Source organism: Monodelphis domestica, chromosome 5, assembly GCF_027887165.1.
Source record: "Monodelphis domestica isolate mMonDom1 chromosome 5, mMonDom1.pri, whole genome shotgun sequence".
Classification (NCBI taxonomy): domain Eukaryota; kingdom Metazoa; phylum Chordata; class Mammalia; order Didelphimorphia; family Didelphidae; genus Monodelphis; species Monodelphis domestica.
This window is the reverse complement of record NC_077231.1, coordinates 108,670,665-108,686,763: the sequence shown is the minus strand read 5'-3', so window position 1 is coordinate 108,686,763 and position 16,099 is coordinate 108,670,665. Positions and strand designations below refer to the sequence as shown.

The window sequence follows — 16,099 nt, the reverse complement described above, 5'->3', positions numbered from 1 at the left end:
TGAAAGGGCTGGAAGATTATTATTTTATAAGTCGGGATCCAGCCAAGAATCAAAGCATGTTATCATTTCCGTACCTAGACAAATGCCACTAGACTTGCATAAAGCACCTCCCGGCAATATGAAAATTGTCTATACATTCCTAGTACATAGACAGGACACACAACTTCCAATAATACTATTCCTTTAAAAATGGGGGATGGGAGTGGGGGGTGGGGGAAGAGAAGGCAACTCTAAGAGGATAGTAGATAGGTTAGGGATGAAGCTTCCCTTCATTCATTCCACCCCAATTCAGCTCCCCTCAAATCACCTCCACCCAATGTTCTCTCCCTCTTCCTAGCTACCGGCATTCAGCACATTCATAGCCTCCCCCAGGCTCCAGGCAGTCTTCAAGCCTCCTACCTGTGGGAGTAGCTTTCCCACCTCCATACTCGAAACGCCCAGCAGAAGGGCCACCCTGAGCGTGACAGGGGTCTGTTAGCAGGGAGCAGAGGAGCAGCACCGGGGTACATTAGTGACCAAATCGTCTGCTTCTAGCGCAATTGGGTTTGAGTGTTTCTGCTCTCCCAGCCCCTCACCCCCACCTCGAGTCTTTACTAGCCCTCCCCCCCAAAAAACCCAAACAAATAACAATCCACTCCTCAACCCTCCCTCCTACCAGGAAATGCTCCTAGGGAAATCTATCTCTGCCAGTGCAGGAGCAATTCTGCTGGAGGAGTCTAGGGAATGAGCCCCCTCCCCCCAGCGCGAACGCTAGGGAAAACAGCCCCGGAGAGGGCAGGGGGCTGCACCCGGGATCCGGGGCGCACACGGGGAAGGAAAGGGAGGGGGCGGCACATCAGGCGCTCTCCCCAGCCCTCGGGGCTGGTGGCGCCCGCGCGCCTCTCCAGGCACTGGCTCAAATCCCCGGCCCGATCCCAGTCCTCCTCCAGAGCCGCCAGGGCCTGCCGTCGAGAACCGGGAAGGCAGGCGGCAGCAGCAGGGAGTCTGTTCAGCACCCCAGGGACAGTTAGAAGGAACCTACCCCGGGACTGCCCCGCGCTCACCTCTGCCTCATGCTGGTGTGTGTCCCCTTTGGCCCCACTGGCCGGAGCCGCTGGACGCCGCCACAGCCTTGCAGCAGATACGGAGCGCCAAGGCTCCAGCCAACACAGCGGGCTGCAGCACGGGAGGCAGCGGCAGTAGCAGCGGCGGCAGCAGCAGAAGCAGCGGAGGCAGCGGCAAGCCGCCTTGGGCTGGCCTGGCACATGGGGAGGGGGACGGAAGCCCCCGGGCTTGCTCACTGTTCCTCCCAAGGTGGGGGAGAAACCTCGCTCAGGGACCCGATGCCCATTTCTCGTCTTAGTATCTTACCAAAGTTCCGGTTCCCTGCATGCAAAAGGCAACTGAACAGAGCAAGGCCACGCCCTTCCTCTACTCCAACCCGCGGGGACCCTTGGTACGCTCCTAATATTACTCTACAAGCGGGAGAGGGAAGAGGTGAGTGGTTGGGAGCCTGAGAATGGGGCGGGGAGCTGCATGAAGTGGCCAATGGGAAGGCACGGGGAGCATGATCAAAGCCTGCCAGGTGGGGAGAGGGAAGGATGAGTTTAAAGAGACCTTGTGCTGGGCGCGCAGATTTTCCCCCTTCCTCAACCTATGGGCTGTTCCTATCACCTTGCGCCTAGACTGTATCAGCAGCTTCCCAAATTGTTCTGCCTTCCTTTAAGCTCTCTGACATCCAGTCTACTCTGCACTCAGCCCCACAAATCTGGTCTTAGCTTATTGTCTCGAGAATAAAATATAGACTCCTATGATTGGCATTTAAAATCCTTCACACAGATGCCCGGAACTTCTTTTTCACTACTGCATATAACACCACCTCCCAGTTCTCGATGATTCCGACATTCTTGTAGTCCACCATGTCTTTGCTTGGACGGTCTCTACGTTTTCTCTTCATCTACACTACTTAGAATGCCTGATTTCCATTCATTTTCAGCTCAAGCCCCATGTTCCAGGACATCCTTCTTGATCCGCCTCCCCCCTCCCACCCCCCCACCCCCCCAGCTCCTAGTGCCTATTTATTTTTTACGTAGTCCGCATATTCAGATATCAGGAAAACCTGAATTCAAATTCATCCTCAGATTCTTGCTAGTTGTGTGATTCTGAGCAACTTAAAACCTCTGTCTGCTTCAGTTTCTTCAACTGTAAAAAATGAAAATAATGTCTACCTTCCAGGATTGTTATAAAGATTGAATGAAATATTTATAAAAGCTTAGCACAGGGAATAGCTAGGCGGCTCAGTGATTAGAAAGCCTAGGTCAAAGCCTGAGAGGTACTGGGTTAGAATATGATCCTGGGCAAGTCCTACTTAACCCTCATTGTCCAGTTCTTACAGCCCACAGTATTGATTCTAAGACAAAAAGTAAGCCATTAAAAAAAAAAAAGCTTAGGACAATGCCTGGCATGTAGTAGGCTCTTAATAAATATTTGTCTCCTTTCTCTGATGAAACAAAGGTGATCAGAGCAACTGATCTACCCAGCATGGATAGCTCCCATGGAACCAGGCAGCCCATTTCTTTAGAGTATGTGCTTAGGTTCTTTACCAAAAGACTTGCTGAAATGTAACTCCTGATTGATGAAGGGTGGTGGAATTTGCTTCACTAATAGGATTTTCCATCATATCAGGAGAAGCCACCCATTTTTCAGGTCATAAAGAACAAATGAGGGAAAACAACACTGTCTTTTAGATCTCTTCCAGTAGTTGTTCTAAAAAACAACAACAACAACAAAAAAAACTCATCTTCCCTTTTAAAATTAATATTATGAATTGGTTCCAAGGAAGGAGGGTTGGGAAATGTGATTTAAATGACTTGCCCAGGGTCATAAAGCTAAGAAGCCAGATTTTTACTCAGGACCTTCTGTCTTTGGGTCAGTCTCTCTATCCACTGACCACCTAACTGACCCCTACAGTAGTTTTTAATATTTTCACACAGACTTCTGGGAAGATAGTATTTACCTCCCTTTCTCAACCCTCCCCAAAGCAATGGCTGAGCACATAGCAAGAACAATCAGGCTCTGCAAGGCAAGGGGAGCCTTGAGTTCCTGGATGCTTTTGCCTTTCTTTTCTTTCCCTGAGGGCAGGTCAGCAAACTGTAGTCCCAAGAAATTCATGCTTCCAGCAATTATGGCTACCTCAAAAATCCACCAATCAGTATTTATTATATGTGCCAGTCTCTATGCTAGTTTGAGAGCTCCTGAGTCCAATGCCAGCTGCCCAACTGTAGAGGATTCCCACAACAGCATCACTTCTCAAAAGAGAAGTATCACCACAGAAAGGATGCTGCATTGGGAAGGTCTAAGAAAACCCAAGAGCAAAGATAAGGTCTTGGGGTGGAGAACTTGAAAGCATTACTCCCTATTGCCCTCCACTAGTCTTTTTGGTGGTTTACCATGAAACTGTATATCTGGTCTAAGATCTTTAATCTCTGCTTCAAAGCTTTCCACCAGAGTCGGGCTACACTCTTACCTCCTATACCTCAAGCCACTCCTCTCTCATTTGAGTCAAGTTCCTTCTTTCATGGCCCTTTTCACCTGATTGTACCAAAAATCTCCTTAACATCCCTCTCCCCACTCTCCTCAAACCCACAAACCACAGAGTGGGGGAAGATGTGGGTGGAGTGTGGAGAGAAGTTCTTAACAAAGAACAAACAATGCAAAATTCATAGCATCATTTTTGGAAAACGAACAGATTTTAATCACCAAGTATTGATAAAAGAACTGCTATCTGCCAAGCGCTGTGCTAGGCGATGGGAGATATAACAACCACTCCTCACAACAATCTTAAAATAATGCTAAGAAAAGCCCATTTCCATGATTCATAGGGATGTATTTTGTGGCAGGTTACAAGTGTTAGCAGGAGTACTTCCTAGCTTTCAGTGAAAATGACTTTGTCTACGGCACAGAAATAAACTTTGTTCCGGCTTAGTTCCACCTCAAACCAGTCGAGCCATCTTCATGGTCTAGTTCAAAGAGCCCTGGATTTGCCTGGGGTCAGAAGACCTGAGAGTTTTGACACATATTAGCTATGAGACTTTGAACAATTTTTTCCCCACAATCCAATAAGTATTTACTAAACACCTGCTGTGTGTCAGGCAGTATGATAGCTGCTAAGAACAACACAGTCTCTGCCTACAAGAAGTTTACATTAAAATTTTTTCATTTAACTTTTCTCAGTTTCATTCATAAACTAGGGCAATAACTCAAATTAATACACATGCTTTGTCCTAGCAATGAGCTTTCCCCACAACAACTCGGAGATAAGCAGTTTAAATACTCTTATCTTCATTTTACAAGGAGGAAATTGATGGTCAGAGAGATAAAATTATTTGCCTACAGTCGGATAGCTAAAAAGTATTGCAGTTGGGACCCAAACTCATGCCTTTAGAATATCTGATCTCCTGCTATACCATACTACCTCTAACTTAACTTCTCTAGGCTGGAGTTTTCTCACCTTTAAAATGGATATAAATGATTGGGGAATGTAGACTGTAAGCGATCCCTCTACTGCAAATATGAATAATATGGAAATAGGTTTTGATCAATGATACTTGTAAAACCCAGTGGAATTTGTCACTGGCTATGGGATAGGGTGGGAGGAGGGGAGGGAAAGAACAAGATTCATGTAACCATGGAAAAATATTCTTAATTAATTAATTAGTTTTTTTAAATGGATATCAATGGACAGGTAGGTGGCTCAGTGATAGAGAGCCAGGCCTAGAATCGAGGGGACCTGAGTTCAAATTTGGACTCACACATTTCCTAGCTGTGTGACTCTGGGCAAGTCACTTAACCCCCATTGCCTAGCCCTTACTGCTCTTCTGTCTTGGAAACAATAAACACTACTGATTCTAAGATAGAAGTAAAAAGTTTTTTTTTTTAAATGGATGTAATAATATTTGTTTCAATATTCACAATCCCTGAAATTTTGTAAAAATGCTTTGTTATCATAAAAGACTGTATAATTGTGAGCTTCAGTTATCAATAAAATAGTTCTTCCATTTAAAAACTAATTTAAGCAGCAGCTCAGCACAAAATACTGTGCCAAGGGCTAAAAATTCCTGAAATTCTATTTCCCCATAAAGCCTTCCTAGATAGTTCAAAAGAAAATTAATGATGAAACATCTTTTGAGCCTACTTTTTCTGGATATGGACATCTCCTAGCTATTTCTCCCATCCTACACTCCAAATTGGCATTTTCCTTTGCTTTATGTCCCTAAAATGCCTTTCATCCGGAACTATATTCATGATTTACTTACTCGTTTATCATATCATAAAAAGCTAATGAATGCTTATTGTGTTCCTAACCCTGGAAGGGGGTGGAGAGAACAGAATACACAGTTCCAGCTCTCAGAGAAATCAATGCAAGTGTACAAGAAAGAACTTGAGATTGTTACAAGCAACGAATGAACAAAAATACAAGATAATATTGCAGAAGTGTACTGGGAAGACATGGGAGTGCAAGTACAAGGAATGATCAGAACTAAATGGGAGGAACCAATAAATGAAAGTTCCTGTGTAAGATGCCAGTTCTTTGTGTTATTTTATATTATTTGAAGCCATAGAAAGAACTGTCAGGGAATGAAAGCAGTTTGAGCCATACCTTTTTTTCATATTATTTCCTTCATATTTTTTTCTTGCATGTGCAATATCTGTCTTCTTTCTCACCATGAGGAATAGGGCCATTTGTATTGTATGAAAACACTGGAATAACCTATACCAGATTGTTTACAGTCTGGGGAGGGGAGAAGGGCTGGAGAGAATTTGGACTGCAAAAGCTTAGAAAACACTTGTTGAATAATTGTTTCTACATGGAATTGAAAAAAAAAAAAGGCATGGGTGGTGGTGGTGGGGAATATATTAGTTGATGCTTTTGGTCCCTTGTTATTTGCATGTCCTTGATGCATCTGGCATCTTCTATAGCCAAGACAATGAAAATTCCTGTGGAGCCTGACTTCCAGAGACTACCCTTTCCAAAAAGATCAGGGACTTTCCAAGATGTTGTGGAGTGAGACATCTAACAACGAGAGAGCTGACCCAGCTTCAGAAAGAGTTTCTCAGCTTCCTTACCCAGGGTGAATAGTTGGCACAGAATAAGTAGAAAGCCGTGCTAATTTCATTCATCTTACAGTTGGGATTTCCTGTGGGAGTTCTGTTGCTGATGAAATGTGGGGGACATCTGAGTTGTGGCAGTACTGACCAGCATTCCAGCTACCTGTGATCTCTTGAACTCCAGAGTTCTAAGCTTTAAGAAACTAGCTTATCCACACTAAATTCAGCATCACTTCCCCTGGGGAGGTGAGGAAGGAGGAGGAGAACAAGATTGGCTGAGGAGGAGAAAAGCAGTCCAGGAGCAAGTCAAAGCTCCTGTCCTGGCCAGTATTGGAACTGCTGGGTGATCTGCCCCTGCACTTCCAGCTTTGGTGAACTGGGGAGAATTAATCTTGAAAGAAAAAAAAAAGGAAAAAATAAAAATAAATAAACTAAGTAGCCCTTACCACTTTTCTGCCTTGGAACCCATACATAGTATTGATTCTCAGATGGAAGGTCAGGGTTTAAACAAAACAAAACAAGACAAAATAAAATAAATGGGGTATAATATTTTTTATGTCGATAAATCCCAGGACGACAGTATCATACTCAAGGTGTCCATCTATCATTTATTCCTCTTACTACATGACTTACTCACCTTTTCAGAACGTTTATGTCCTTGACGAGATCTCTTAGAGGCAAGTAGGGATTGTCACACAGAGTGGGAAAGGCAACCTTACAGACCCAGCTCCTCCTTGGTTCCAGCACAGTGTGCAGGAGAGAAGAGAGGATGACAGGCAGAAGGTTAACTCAAGCTCCTCTTTAGGTAGCCCTTTGGTAGAATTCAGCGAGGCATCTGCCTAAGCACAGGAGGTCTGGGCAGGACAACCAGTCCAGGAGTAATTCTTTTCTGTGTCCCTGGATTAGCAGCTGCCCAAATTCTCTTTAGAATTTGCACCCACTGGTGCAGGTAGGTAGCACAATGGATAGAACATCAGGTCTAGAATCTGGAGAACCCAAATTCAAATCCAGTCTCAGACACATCCTGGCTATGTGACCCTGGGCAAGACACAACCCCAATTGCTTGGCCTTTTCTCCTCTTTAGAATTGATAATAAGACAGAAGGTAAAGGTTTAAAAATGAAGTAAACAAAATTTAAAAAATATAATTTGTACCCATTGCCTGATTATCATTTAGCAAGTATTTGAAATTAGGCTGAAGTCTTAAAGCTGATATTTAGAAAAGAAAATTTCAACTGATAGCTTTCTACCCCTTTTCATTGGTCATTCCTGATTCCTGCAATGTTCTCTCTTCCTCATCTTCATCTTCTGGCTTCCCTAGCCTCTAGCAAGACTCAGCCCAAATCCCACCTTCTGAAAAAGGCCTTTCCTGATTCCCCTTGCCATCCCAAGGCCCTAGCTAGTGCCTTTTCTCTGATTTTATCTCCCATTTACACTATATACATATCAAGTGTGTCCATAATTGTTTGTGTATTACCTCTTCCATTCAAAAGGGAACATATCCTTGAGGGCACATAGCATGTTTTTGCATTTCTTTGTGCTCCCTGGACCTTAGCACAGTGCCTGGAGTATAATAAAACTTCATTAATTATTTCTGTATATTTATATATTATTATATTACTTACTATTGTGTTTTATAATTTATTTATATATAATGTTTATATAATAAAAATTATCAGTAAATACTTGTTTGCTCATTTTTAAATTCTAGTTTTTAGAATACCTGCAACCCACTAATATCCATCATGCATTACTTTATTGCCATTTGGGCCCTTTTTCCTAATTTATGGCCTCATAGCATGAGTAGGAGAATATTTGTTTCTAAAAGATGGGTTCTTATGACAAAGATAGTGGATTAGCATATTAAAATATTTATTATATATTATGTATTGTGTTATATATTATATTCCACATGATATATTATACATATATAATGCCTTATCTCAGATGAGCATTGCTGAGGGCTTTGGAGTTGGGTTCAGAACTGAAAAGGAGGGGGAAAGACAAGCTAGACTCTATTTTGGAAAATGCTCAGTGTGCTTTTAGAGATGTTGCACTTCTCTCTAACACTTAATAAATAAGGATGATAAGAATTAACCAGAGCTTCAGAATGGATCTGTCAAGACTTTCCTCTAGAAAATCAAATTCTTTCCCCTTTTCCTTTTATTTTTTTAATTACATGTAGAAATAATTTTTAACAATCACTTTCTGACATTTTAAAATCTAAATTCTCTTCCTCCTCCACTTCTCCTCCCTCCTGAGATGGTAAATGATCTGATATGGTTTATACGAGCACTGAAATGTACCACATATATTCATATTCCTCAGGTTGTGAACAGGATATAGATAGATAGATAGATAGATAGATAGATAGATAGATAGATAGATAGATAGATAGATAAATGTATTTATTTATATCTTGCACATACAAGAAAAAATTCATGAAGAAAATAAGTGAAAAAAGGAAAAAAGTGAAAAAAATAAAGAGAAAATGCTTCTATCTGCATTCAGACTCTGACAGTTCTTTCTATGACTGGATAGTATTTTTCATTTTGAGCTCAGAAATCATATTTAGAGAGCTGCTCACCATCAGCATCTAGAACTGGGGTTTTGTTTAACCTTTGTTGTGTCATGAACCCCTTTGGCACTCTAGTGAAGCCTATGAACCCTTTCTTAAAATTACGTTTTTAAATGCATAAAGTAATAATAATAAGAGCTAAGATTCATGTGGCGCCTACTCTGTGTCAGATACTATGTTCAGTGCTTTATAATTATTATTTAACTTAATCCTCATAACCACCTCTGGTGTTTTTATTATCACCATTTTACAAACAAGGAAAGTGAATGTGGTATAATCGAACATAATGGACTTCTCCATTAGTGGCGGTGTAATGTCCCTGAACAATCTGCAGGGATCCAGGAGAAAAAAACACCATTCATAAGCAAAGGATAAACTATGGGAGTGGAAACACCGAGAAAAAGCAACTGCCTGAATACAGAGGTTGAGGGGACATGACAGAGGAGAGACTCTAAATGAACACTCTAATGCAAATATTATCAACAAAGCAATGGGTTCAAATCAAGAAAACATCTAATGCCCAGTGGACTTACGCGTCGGCTATGGGGGGTGGGGGGGAGGAAAAGAAAATGATCTATGTCTTTAACGAATAATGCTTGGAAATGATCAAATAAAATATATCTAAAAAAAACAAAAAAAAAAACAAGGAAAGTGAAGCATACAGAGGTTAAATGACTTGACTAAGATCACACAGTTATTAAGTATCTGAGGTCAGATTTGATCGGAGGTCTTCTTGGCTCCAGGTCTACACTCTGTCCATACTGTATGGACACTCTGTACCTAACTGCCTTATAGGATTACAAAAGGAACCAATTATATTGAAATATAGCTATCAAAATATTTTTAAACTCAAGGATCCCAGGTCAAAAACAACTTCAAATAACTGGACCTTAGCACCCAGTTAACAAGAAAGATACTTGGATACAATGATAATGATATTTATACCAATTCCTCAAAGGGTTGTTATAAGGAAAGTGCTTTATAAACTTTGCACCTCCATCTAAGAATGGATTGCCACTAATGTGTAGTTGACAAAAATAAACTCTTCCTCTTTCCCTCCTTGCTCCAAGGTGACTTCTCTCCTTAGAGTGATGTCCCCATGCTACCACTGGGAGTGTTTTTCATGGTGCTTGGAGTGATTTGTGGTGCTTGCCCCAAGCCCCAAAACTTCTCTTTCTTCTTCTGACCACATTTTCCTTTGGGCATCTTAAAATACAAAAATATTCAAGAATTTTTTTCTGAATTTAAACCCAGAACAAATAAAAATATTCCTACATCCTAGAGTGGGAATTTAACAGAAATGTATGCCTAGGTCTTGGGACAGGGGAACCAACTGCTGGTAAGGAGGCACCAGGAGTATCTGGGCTCAATCAAAAGCCATATGGGATAGTACAACATGAGTTCTGAATTTAGAATCAGTAAAAGTCAGCTCTATTGATTTTATAGACACCAAGTGATCAACTGACCTTAACTAAGCCTCATTTCCTCCTCTGTTACAGTAAGACTGTTGCAATAGATGACATCTAAGATTACTTCTAGTTCTAAATCAATGATCTTGTGACCTGGGTTCAAATCTTCTTCTGATACCTATTATTCATGTGTCTTTTTGACATGTCACAAGCTCTCTAGGCTTTAATTTCTTCATCTGTAAAATGAAGGCAATAGAGTGGATAATTTCTTTTTTTTTCTTTTGCCTTTATCTTTTTTCCTTTATTTTATTCCAATAACACATTTACACATAGGTTTTCCAAAGTTACATGATTCATGTTGTCTCCCTTCTTCTTCCCTCCCTCCCTCCCAGAGTGGACAAGCAATTCTACTGGGTTATACATGTGCTATCTAGAATAGATAATGTCCAAGATCCTTCATAACACTAAAACCTATGAACATAAGAGAAAGAATCAACTAATTTTTTTTAATGACCAGCAGAGGAAATCTAAAAAAATTCTTATCTCTTATGTGGTAAATCCTTTCTTTCAATACTTCAAATTATGAAGGTTTTTCTGTACTTAATAAATCAGAAGGTTGGATCTATACCCACTTGTCTCTTAATCAGTCCATAGTCCTTTCCATTCAACCAGTCTCTACTAAATTATAGCATTGTTTACAACCATATAATTACTGATGTTTTTTCTTCACCCTTCCCTTTTGTAGAGTACCAGTGACATTCCAGGGAAATTTTTTGACTTGTGCATAAATTGGATTTAATTAAGTGAGGCAGAGATGCATAAGGTCATCAGTTTCATTCTCTTTTCTAGTCCTAGAAGTCCAATGGCAAGATAAAAGTCAGAACAATGGCCTTACCATCTTTGATGTGAGACCAAGTTCTAAGCTTTCTACAATTTCTGCTTCAGTAGCCTTCGTGGCTTTTGGAATAAATTGTCCTCTACCCATTCAACTGGAGAAAGTCTTCACATGCTTGTGATAGACATCCTCCTAAATCATTGCTGATAAGTTTGAAGCTTGGTGGTTACCCTCAACTTGGTTTAACCTATTACATATGCTACAGCTTCTTGGAGCCATAGATGAGAGCTGAGTGAATGGTGGGCACCAAAAGTGGATGAGCATCCCTCACACCAGAGATGCTAGTCCTCCTAGAACATCCTGTACACCCCAATTACTGATAAGATACTTTCAAAACTAAATTATTTATGATAAAAGGAACAATGATATAGATAATACAAAACAAAAAAATCTTTGGAATGGATCACAAATATCAATGTTGTTTTTTTTTCATCTCAACTTTTGGAATAGATTAATAATCAAATGGGCTAAATATCAAGTGCTCTAAAGAATGCTGTTGCAATTTTGCTAAGTGGATACCATCAGGGTCATGATAAAAATTAGAGGAAATCACTTTGTTTCTCAGGGTCTCAGTTTCTTCCATTATAAAAAGGGAAATGGGATTATTAATCTAAATGATCTCCAAGGTCCCTTCTATCTCTGAGAACTTTATGACTAGCTACTATGTGCAAGATAAAGATGTATATTTTCTATGTATGAAATTATAATATCCCCTCTGTAGTGTGTCCTCCTTGCTGCTTGACACTGAGATAAGTTGGTGAACCAATATTTTAAAGCAGTCACATAGACCCACACAGAAAATTGATCATCTAAAAAGACAAACAGCTTCTTGTATTTTATAGAATACCATCTCAGTCTTCTAGATATTTTTGGATTAAATATAAGAAATCTGGGGCATAATTACCTTCAGCTGCTCTCTAGAATGGACCCCCCTCACCTCCCTACATTATTTCCATGGGTAGTAAAACACACACACACACCCCACATCCAATTTTCTGTTGAATTTTTAGTTACTGCTAGTCTGACTTCAATAGAAGTAAAAGGTTGCTGTAATATCCTAATAGTTACTAAAAGTAAACCATCACCCCAAAGGGAGGGATTTACACTGAAGTACAATTAAGTTCAAAACAATTTTCTATACTCTCTTCTGTTTTTGCATGATTTGGGAAGGGAGGGGGCAGGGAAGATGGAGGAAATAAACATTTACAGAGCGCCTACGATGTGCCTTTTTAACAAATAATTTCTCATTTGATCTTCACAATTATCCAATGCTTTTACTATCTCCATTTTATACTTGAGGAGATTGAGGCAAACAGAGAAAGGTTAAGTGACTCATTATCAATGAGACAGAATCAAAATCTTGCTTCTGATATTTATTAACTTTCTGACTATGGACAAGATACAATCTTTCTGAGTCTCATACAACTTTCTAGAATTTATCTACCAACCTACAAAAAAAAGTTGCATCTACATTAGTTGTGTGAGTTCCCATATCCACAAAATCAAAACTTTGATGTCTTGTAGTGCCTTATAAAAGATTTCCTTTTCCTGGGAAAAGAAAGTAGATCCTGCCTTGGAACGGATACTTATTATCCATGCTAAGACAAAAGATAAGAGTTTAAAAAAAAGAAAGCAGATTTCCCTATTTTAACTACTTAATCTCTGTGGAGGCACAGGCAAACACACACACACACACACACCTTGAAAAAAGCATCAGCCACAGTTATACACAATATTAAACAACTACCACAAGAAGGAGGCCAAAAGAGTCCCCAAACCTCCTCAATCAAACTTCTGCTCTCCTTGCCATGCAGTGAAAAGTGGTACCCAAGGACAACACTGGTTTTGAATATGTTAATTTGAAAACATTACAAAGGAGGTTAGTGAAAGATTAAAAGCAATTTTGTTTCATGACTAAATGACGGAAGTTCCCCAGATGTTCTTGTTTGTGGATGACATTGCATTGATTGTATCAAGCTCCTCAATACTACAAGCATTCCTTTTAATGAAATTCCTGACCACTCAAAAAAGTTTGGACCAACAAGATATACAGGAAAAATCAAATAGATGAAGAATGGCTGTTATTTATATGGTGTATTGAGTGGGTCCATCAATGCATCTTTCTGGGATAGGCATTGTAGGTGGACCAAATGGGAACATAATTAAATATAGGGAAAAAAAAGAGTGAACTAGATTTCATCTAAGAAATCTTACAACACTTTCAATTTTGCCAAACTGCTCCTTAAAGCTTTTTAATTGATATCTTCTGTTTCTTACATGATCATAATTATCTATAGAATTCCTTTTCCCCTTCACATATAGATCTGTCCTATTTAACAGATAGCATTTTTTAGAGAGGAAAAAAATGAGCACAATTGATCAATACACTTAAAAAGTCTGAAAACAAATGTAATGTATAACATCTCTACAAACCCACCTCCACAAAGGGGGTAGGTTCAAGGTATCCTCTCATATCTTTTCATTTGAGTTCTGCTGGATCTTAATAATTTTGTTAATTTACTTTTGATTTTTTGGTATATAATTGTTCTTACCATTTACATAGTTGTTATTGTGTAAATTATTTTCTTAGCTCTGCTTACTTTACTTTTCCTCAGTTCATGTAGGTCTTTTCATGCTTCTCTGTATTCATCAGACACATCACTTCTTATAGTATAGTACCATTACATTACATTTATGTACCATAATTTGTTTAGTCATTTCCCAATTGATGAGCATATACTTTATAACCTTCTGGCTTATTTCCAAATCTTAGCTATCATGAAAAGTGCTGTGATAAATACTTTGAATTATATGGGGATTTTCTTCTTATTGATGGTCTCCCTGGGATATACACTCACTAATGTAGTCTCTGGTTTGAAAGGGATGGACACTATATTTGTACAATTCCAAATTGCTTTCAAAAATGGTTGTACCATTTCACAGCTCTGCCAACAATGTATTCATGTGCCTATCATTCTACAAGTCTTCCAATGTTGATTATTAAAATTTTGGGGTCATTTTGGCCAGTTTGCAGTATATGAGATGAAGACTCAAAGTTGTTTTGATTTGTCCTCCTATTATTAGTGATTGAGTTTTAGTATTATTTTCAAAGATCCAGTTTTTAGTTTTATTTATCATTCCTATGATTTTTGTTTCCAATTTATCTATTTTTAATGTCTTCTCTTTTGTGTCTCTTTTAGGTTTATTTTTGGCTTTCTAATGTTTTTAAGTATTCAGTTTATTAATCTTTTGTTTTTCTATTTAGTTAATGTATGGTTGTAAGGATATGATTTTCCTTACCATCCTTCCTGGTCTTACCAAAGACTATTATAGCTCAATCCCAGAAATTTTGGTATGTTGTTTCATCATGATCATTTTCTTATTATTAATCATTTCTATAATTTGATCTGTAATTTGATTCATTATTTTAAAATTTATTGTTAAGTCTACATATGGATGTGTATTTTTTATTTGTGGTTCCTGCACTAAATAAAATTTTTGCATTATGATTTAGAAAATATTTACTAATTATTTCTGCCTTCTTAACATGTGTTTGCAACCTGGTACAGAGTCAGTTTTTGTAAAAGTTCCATGTGGTGTTGAGAAATCTGTATATATTTTTTAACCCTTTTCTTCCTTAGAATCAATGTTATGCATTGGTTCAAAGGCAAAAGAGTAATAAGAACTAGGCAATTGGGGTCAAGAGACTTGCCCAGGGTCACCGAGCTAGGAAGTATGAGGTCATATTTGAATCCAGGATCTCCTATCTTTAGCCTCAGTTCTCTCCTCTGTGTCACCTAGCTGCCCCTTGTATATTCTTTTGCTGTTTTATTTAGAAGATGTTATTAGTCTTTGACTAGAATTTCTCCTGCAATTTGTTCAGTTCCCTATTTTTCCTTTTATTCATCTTTCTGTTATACTTATCCAAAACTGAGGAAGGGATATCGAAGTCTCTTATCATTATTGTGCTACCATCTATGTCTTCCTGTAGTTCAGATAATGCCTCTTTTATGAATTAGGATACAGAGGCTTTTGGAGCATATACATTTATTACTGATTTTAGTTTGTTTTCTATGCTTCATTTAGCATAACATAATTTTCTTGTTTATCCCTTTTCATTTTTTGAATGTTGTTTTTGCTCTGTTAGATAGCATAATCATAATTCCTATTTTTTTGGACTCACTTTTCGCAAAGTACATTTTTTCCCATTTTCTTTATTTTTATTTTGAGTATTTTTTAAAAATACATTTCTGGTAGATAACAGAATATAGTTTTGGTTTTTCAAATTTAATCTGTCAGTCTTTCATTTTGTTAGATTGTTTAAACTATCCACATTTAAAGAGATGAGTTGAGTCTATATTTTCCTTCATTTGTCTCTAATATTTTTTTCAAGTTGTGATTTCTTCCCTCTTCTTCTATATCAAACTAAGTTTGTTTGATTTCTTCACCATTATCTTTTTTCTAAGGTGGCCCTCTTCCCACAGATTCTTTTCTCCTAGCCCCAGATAACCTCTTTTCAGTTATTACCCCATTCTCTTTGAGGTTTTACTTATTTACTTTTCTCTCTCCTGCTTTTATCTGGTAATATAATTATTTCCCCCATTTTGCTTTTCTCTGTTAGTCAAGTAGATTCCCTCTTCCTTTTTCCTTTTAAATAGCCTTGTTCATTAATAGTTGCTTTTTAAAATTTCTTTTTTGTGTGTGCCCATTTCCAAAAAGTATTTCTCCCACTTTTTTCATTCTCCATCCTCTCTTTCTGTCTCTTTTAGATCCTCATCCTCTCATTCATGACCCCTATAACTATGGAATCTCTCTGTTTCACTGTATTCTTCATGTAATAAATACCTTTAAGGCATCAGTTCTAGGCTTTCCCCTCATAATGGTTTCTGCTACTGCCATATAGAGCTTGCCCATGAATGCCCCTTTTCCACTGTATTCACTCCTAGAATAATGTCAGAGAAAACACTGCCCCATGGTAGCACCTCTCCTCTGCCACATCCCTGATTATGGAGCTACTATTAGTCTATAATTTGCCCCATTACCTTTCCCCCCTCTATTCTCTCCCACTCTCCTAGGTCTCAATCACCTTCACATCCACTTCCCCCTTCCCAGGCAGGACAAGTAGATTGTT

General features: G+C 38.9%; 1 protein-coding gene across 37 annotated transcripts in view; it reads right to left on the bottom strand.

The window, feature by feature from the left end:
- Positions 1-16,099, bottom strand: part of MICAL3 (microtubule associated monooxygenase, calponin and LIM domain containing 3) — a 264,465-nt gene that overhangs the window by 232,353 nt on the left and 16,013 nt on the right. For 14 of the 37 annotated variants that reach the window (XM_056799038.1, XM_056799042.1, XM_056799047.1 and 11 more), the window contains exon 1: positions 1,044-1,180. The exons of 20 other annotated variants lie outside the window; for them this stretch is intronic. The gene's annotated coding sequence lies outside the window, so the exon portion shown is untranslated. Of the gene's footprint in view, positions 1-1,043; positions 1,181-1,350; positions 1,477-16,099 lie in introns of those variants that run through there. 3 more of the 37 variants (XM_056799039.1, XM_056799043.1, XM_056799049.1) reach the window with 1 other exon arrangement.